We start from the raw sequence: 7176 nt of genomic DNA, 5'->3' as shown, positions 1-7176 counted from the left end.
CTCCCCTGTATAGAGGATTTTAGCCTGGCCTCATTAGGATAAGTCGAGGCTCTGGGATAATAACCAGGTGTCTGGTTTAATAGTTTTTAAACTGCCACCTGCATGGTGGAAATATCGAATGCAATTATAATAACTCATCTGTTAGAATCAGTTGCAGGGATAAGACACCCAGCACTTTCTCCTTCATTTACAATCATCTAAGTGCTCAACAGAAAGACTTGGTTAAATGAATTTCTTTCCATATGTGCAAAGGGATGTTTTGTTAGGACATTATAGACAGAAATTTAATGGAAAGGGAAATTGCCCATTACCTACAGTCAACAAAGCAGGCTCATAAAAACACAGCTTTATATATAACATGGGTGGGGTATGTATGGAAAAAAAAAGATATGGTTAAGTTTTAAACTTAACCTATTGATGTCCTGCTGTATGGAAAGGGATTTGGGGAGCAGGTCATTGATAAAAGAAATTTTCACATTTTAAGTTATGGGGAAGTCATTCTGGCTTATACATGAGTTAACTTGAATTTTATGCTAACTGAAATAGCCTGTTTGTGGCCTATCAAACATACATTGTACATCTGCTTTAACTATTAAAGAAAAGGGCACATTGACCAGAAGTAAATAATGTCCATGTTAAAAATAAAGATTGAATGAATGCCTCTCTTCCTGGGAAGAAGTGCGGGCACTTCTTTGATAATAAGACTCCCTTCCCAGGTGCCAAGGCCATACTGACTCACTGTGTACATTCTGGTCTGCTTTTTTTAATCCTTGAAGAAATGTTTCACTGACTTATTTAATATTCTTTGTTCTGAAAAGATACAAAACTGCTGAAAACCATGCTTCTCTGGAGCAGTTTCTCACAATAATCTGGGAGTAATCTGGCTTCCAGGCTATAGTCCTCAGTTTGGCTCAGGTAAAACTCTTTTCTATCATTATTGATTGTTTATTGATTATTTTCACTGACGCTGTAAACCAGGACTGCTCACCTACTGACCTCAAGTCAATAAGGAAAATCAAGTCAGCATAACAAAAACTTCATAATGATGCCTAGAACAGGCAGGACACAAATGCTCTTTTTGCAAACAGGGACATATAGAAAGATTACAAACAGACCAGGCAGGGATTTCAGAAGGAAATCAGCCTTGAAATGTGGGGTGCATTTTATTTCAGATATTCTGTTAGAGAACAAACAGGATTCCAGAGTAGAAGTCCCTCACTGCCTCTCTCATCATCCCATGACTTCGGAGCTCACCTAACCCCATATCCATCTTCAGAACCAGCAAAATGGAGAAAGGTCAAGAAGTGAGCAAGTCCACTAGAATACCCAGGACGTACTCACTATACCCTGAGACAGTACAAGAAAGAGCTTGGGAACTGTCCTAGATAACTATGCTGATGGAATTTCTGCCCGGCCCTCTGAATATGGAAATGCTTAAAGCTTAGTTAGAAACAAGAGAGTGACTTTCCTTTCACCAGGGGAAATGAGAGAGTGAGATAGACATTGATAATCTACACATTGTGGACATTTGGGTAGTAAGGGACAGTCTTTTCTGTCAGACAGGCCTTTCTCCACTGAGAGGTGTCTACCCTCCTTTCCCCTTTCCAGAGGTAGCTAGAAATTCACCCTATGGAACAGAAAAGGAAGAGGCTGAAGTGAATTAATGAAATTGATTCCAGAGGGACTGTCACGTGAATTCTGTTTCAATATGCCTAAATGCACCTCGGATTGAACTAAACTTTATTGATCACTATGGAAGACTGAATGTGTTAATGGCCCAATTAGTTTTCCTCTCTATATTCATGCCCCTTGCCTTGTGAATTGCTATTCGATTCCTTCTGCTAAAGAGACAAAGTCAGTTACCCCAGTCCTTAAATCTGGGCTAGGCTGTATGACATGCTTCAGTTAACAGAATGCAGTGGAAGTGATGGTATGCTACTTCTGAGCCTTGGCTCCAGAGAATTTATGCATTTCTGTTGCCCTCTGTGCCCTTGTTATCAGCATGATGACATTTTCAGGCTAATCTGCTAGAGGATGAGACATAAATGGAAGAGAACCAAATCACCACGTCACCCCAGCCAAAGCCAGCCTAGATCAGCTGACAGCCAGCCTAACCCCAGATACATAAATGAGTCCAGTCAGGAGCAGAGCTGCCCAGTTGAACCCCAGCCGACCCCATATGTGTAAGCAATCAATTTATTGTTGTATGTCACTGTGGTTTTGTGGTTGTCTGTTACACTGTTGTATATTGTTGCAACCACAGGTCACTGACATAATTGCCTACCTCTCAGTGCTCAATTTACCACCTTCTAAACCTCTGAATCATCTGTAAGAGATGTATTATTATTTCTACTTTGCAGATGAGGAAACAGACAGAGTAAGATTAAGTGATTTTCCCCAAATCACAAATATACTAAGACAAAGACTTTTCATACTCCAAGTCCAATACTTTTCATACTCCAAGTCCAATACTCTAATGAACTACAGATGAATTGGGAGAAGAAAATATATTTATATCATATTTTTAAAATAAATATGAATGCAGATTGACTGAGTTAAAATCCTGGCCCTTCCATTTACTTGTTTTAGAACTTTTTGCAGATTTCTTAGTCTTACCAAATCACAGAATTCATTTCTGTAAAATGCTAATTAAATGACCTGTCTTGAAGGTAATTCATTCCCCACATATTTATTGAGTGATGACTATGTCCCAAGTACTGTTTTCAAGTGCTGGAGATCCATTACTGATGGAAAGTGCTAAGGTCCAGAGGCAGTAATATAGCCAGCAAATTTGAGGAACAGCCTAAACTTCAGAAAAAGGGGAGGATTTGGGTTTAGACAAAACATCTTGGCCAGAAACTTGAAAGAAGGAAGAGTTTCTCTTGCTAAGATTTTGAGCTAAACTCCTCCATTTGGAATTAGGATTAAGAGAACAGTGCTTGAGAGAGTTCTGGGATCTCAGAGCAAAGAGGAACAGAACACTATCCCTTCAATATTTCTTTTCTAGGAGATTCATTTATGAGAAGATCCGTGAAAATACCCGTGCCCTGAGAAGAACAAAATCACTAGAACTAAAGGGAAAAATTTTTGCTACAGTGGACATCTCACAAAGACCTATATCAACAGATGAATCAATGATAAGATTCCAGCCCTGCTCCCCAACATTCTAGAACACTGGCATAAATTCTGGGGAGGGAATACCTTGGAGACCACCTCTACCCCAATTAAATGACCTTGCTATACTAGAGGGATAGAGCTTCAAAATGCAAATTATTTTGACTTACAGAAAATAAAATGATATATTTTTGCACACCCAATCTTGAAGTCTTAGATTCTCATTTTACTTAAAACCCATGTTAGCTGTTATTATAATTGGTTCTTATAATATAAGGTAAAATGTAATATCCCACATGTTCTACAGAAGAGACTGCTAGCTTGCCACCAAAATTTGTGCTCCCTACTCTATGATATTGTGCTTAACTGGAAAGAAGCTGCCCACAAAGAGACTACATTTCCCAGAATTCCTGTATCTCAGCAGGGTCATGTGATTAGTTCCCACCAGTGGATTGAAGTCACGTGTGTCCTTTCCAGACTAAAGTACCTTCCCTACTTTCTCTTTCCTTGTTTGCTATCTAAATTGCAGAGGACTCTGAGGCTCTGGGGATGCAGAGACAAAATAGAAGGAAACTGAACTCCTAGATGTCACCTGCAAGGCCACCCACTGACAAGGAACACCTGCATTAGACTACTATGTGGGCAAGAAATAAATGCCTCTTATCTTGAACCACTGATATTTGGGGACTTATTTGTTACAGCAGTTAGTATTACCCCAATTAATACAAAATCACCCCAGCAAATCACAAAATGACCCAAGCCAAAAAGTAATGTATAGATCTTAAGAAACTAACTCCGGAAAGAAGGAATTCACCTATGGCAACTTGTAGAGTTAATGCTAGATTAATTAAAGGTTTCAGGAGTAGAATTCCTCCTAAAATAGCACTGCGTAAAGGTGTGTGTTGAGGAGTCTAAGTAAAGAGAATCTTTAGGTTTAACACAATGTTCCCTAGTTTTTATACAAAAGAAGAGTCAACTAGTCAGATGGGGGTCTAAGTTGTAGGTAGATATCACAGTCTGTTTCTGCCCCAAACCCTTGCTAATGCCAGAAGATCTGTGTTTATTGCAGTCATCATTGCTGTTGGAAAGTGTTAATGAGCTTGCCTTTTTCCAACAGGTGTGAATTGCATGGATTCTGTCTCCTAATATGAGTCTAGTGTCACTTGATATTTTCACATAAAGAGAGTTGCCTCACGGCATGGCTTCTGAAGCTAACATGAACTTCTTCATAAGCCCACTAACACTGCAAACTGCAGTTCAAAATTTTGATTTGGTTATTCTTGTGAAATCTCATGAGCTCAATGATTTCCTTAGCTCAATGTTTTCCATGCCATAAACTTACCCTCAGCAGGAAGCACAGACGTGTTTAGAGCTGTATCCCAAAGGATTCTGAGACCCAAAGGATACAATGACTCAACCAGGATCATTAACATGGTACACATAGAGCCAACTCTGTTTTTTTGCCATTAAAAAAATTTATCAAAGACAATGGTTGCCATTCCAAAAGTCTCCATAGTGGGCGATCAATAATAAGATCACTGTGAACCCATATTCCAAAAATCTACCACATCAAATGCTCAAGATCTTCAGTGGAGTGATTCCAGCTAGAGCTGCAAATTTTTCATTAAGCTAAATGAAATATTATAAATTTATTGAGACTATCAATAGAAGAATGGATTATGGTATAAATGATAAATTATGGTAAATTATGGTATATTGCCACAATGGCATACCATGTTGCAATGAGAATTAACAAAATTCAATTACATCTGACCACATGTATAAATTTCACAAACATAATATTGAGCAAAAGAAGCCCGCACAAAACAATGCATGATTTATGACACTTTTTATATGAAGTTAAAAAATAGGGCAAATTAATTTACTGTGTTAGAAGTTAGAACAGTGGTTACCTTTCAAGGATGGGAAGAAACTGGAGGAAGATACATAGGGACTCCTAGGGAATTGATAATGTTCTGTTTTCAGACTTGGGCTCTTGTTCCCCAGGTGTGCTGAGCTTGTAAAAAATTCACTGAGCCATATTTAGTCCATTTTTCTATATAAGTGTTATACTTCAATAAAATGTTTACTTAAAAATCAAACAGAACCCTTAAAGACCCTTGTAGAGATCCCTCAAAGTTTACAGATCTCAAGTAATGAATCACTACCTTACTCCCCATATACTTTTTAAAAAAATGCATCTTGGATTTTGTCATATGTCATCTATTACATTCAACCAGGTTAAAACCGTTTTACAAAAGTGGAGTTTGGACAGATGTTTTGTAATTGGACTCCTCTTCTTCCTTCTCACCTATTGCAGTTTTTTATTATAAGCAAACATCACATTTTAAAGTGGTGACTAAGGTTCAAATGTGGTCTGTGCTTCATAGATAATGTGTGGAAGTAAAACCAGACCTTGCTTGACAGTGTGAAGCAGTCATGGTTTTTATATGATCAAAAGAGTCAATACTGCAATTAAAACATTATCTCTAATACCCCAATCAGAATGGGAGGCAACCAAGGCTTGGACCTCAACCCAGTACTTCCATTATGCTTTTTGTTTGAGTCTATCCTAGTGACACAACTAAGTCACAATCAGTAAGTGTAAAACATTTTAAAGCTGTGTTATTTCACCGCCACTCCCAGCATCTCTACCAAGCATCCTGATATGGTTACAGTCATATCCACCTGGTATTGTGACTGTCTGTACCTTCTGATTTTTATTGCTGGCAGTATTGCTACATAACATGTTACCCCCCAAATACAGAAGCTTTAGTTTTTTTGGTTTTGTGGGTCAGGAATTCAGGAATAGCTCAGCTGGGCAGTTATATCTTGAGATCTCTCATGCAGTTGCAATCATATAATAGCTGGGTAGCAGTCATCTGAAGGCTCGACTGGGCTGGACATCCAAGATGGTTCACTCAGATGGCTGGCCAGTGAGGCAAGCTGTCAGCTGTGCTCAGCTGGGGCTGATAACCAGAGCACTGACAAGTGCTTGCCCAGCATGATGATCTCTGGGTAGTAGGTTTTCTTAAAGGGTGCCTAAACTTCTAGCTTCCCCGCAGTGAGTGTTCCCTGAGAACCCAGGGGAACTGACATTGCCTCAGAAGATGTGCAGCGTTGCTTCTGTTGCATTCTGTTGGTTAAAAGTGAGACACAAACCCACCCAAATTAGAGGGGAGGGGATTAGACCCCACCATTTGAGGGGAGGAATAACAATGAATTTTCAATTATTTTCTAAAGCTGTCACAGTATGTGACCAGGGAAATAACCATATTAAATTTAATTGATTGCTTCCTTATACTGCTGTTCTCTGGGGTCTTCACCCAGAAAGTTACAAGTAGTCATAGAAATGCAAAACAACTAACAACAATTTTTCAATATTTATTATCAAAGAAACAACGAGATGCTCCCATTTAATGAAAACAGATCCTTGATCCTACAATTTTGTAGGAGAAGCATCGTTATCAACTTGTTTCATTTGAAGAAGCTAAAACCTAAAAGGGCTCACAGACTCCTAGCTGTTATGTTGCAGGGCTAAAATCTGAACTTACGTTTTCTGACTCTAAGTTCAATATTTACGGCTATGACCCCGAGAGTATAGAGTTTACATGAGTGTCAATCATTTCAGGGACATATTCTGCACCAAGCCTCTAGATGCCTTGGACATGAGTATATCTTACTTCCTAGAACTGTATCCTGGGATATTCTGACCCATTTGTTTAAGCTGGACCTTGTACTAGTGCCAACTGAGCAAAGTACTTGCTGCTCTTCTGAGCAAAGAAAATGGAATATACAATCTTTAGATGTTTAGAACTGCATCAGACCTATGCACCCAGGAGGGAAGAATATTTTACTCTGAGGGTAGAATATCTTTATCAATTGCCTAGCTGAAGGAATTGAGGATTAATAAGGATTAAAATGGTAAGCAAGATGAAACTAGATGGAGTTCTAAGGGCTCAAGGGACAAGACTAGAATTCAATATGATCCTAGACAAATTAAAAAGCAGCTGATTAGAAATGAGATAAAATACAGTGGAAACAAATGTAGGAGATGGCTTG

This window comes from Leucopleurus acutus, assembly GCF_964270905.1.
Source record: "Leucopleurus acutus genome assembly, chromosome: 16".
NCBI classification, from domain to species: domain Eukaryota; kingdom Metazoa; phylum Chordata; class Mammalia; order Artiodactyla; family Delphinidae; genus Leucopleurus; species Leucopleurus acutus.
This window is presented reverse-complemented; position numbering follows the sequence as displayed.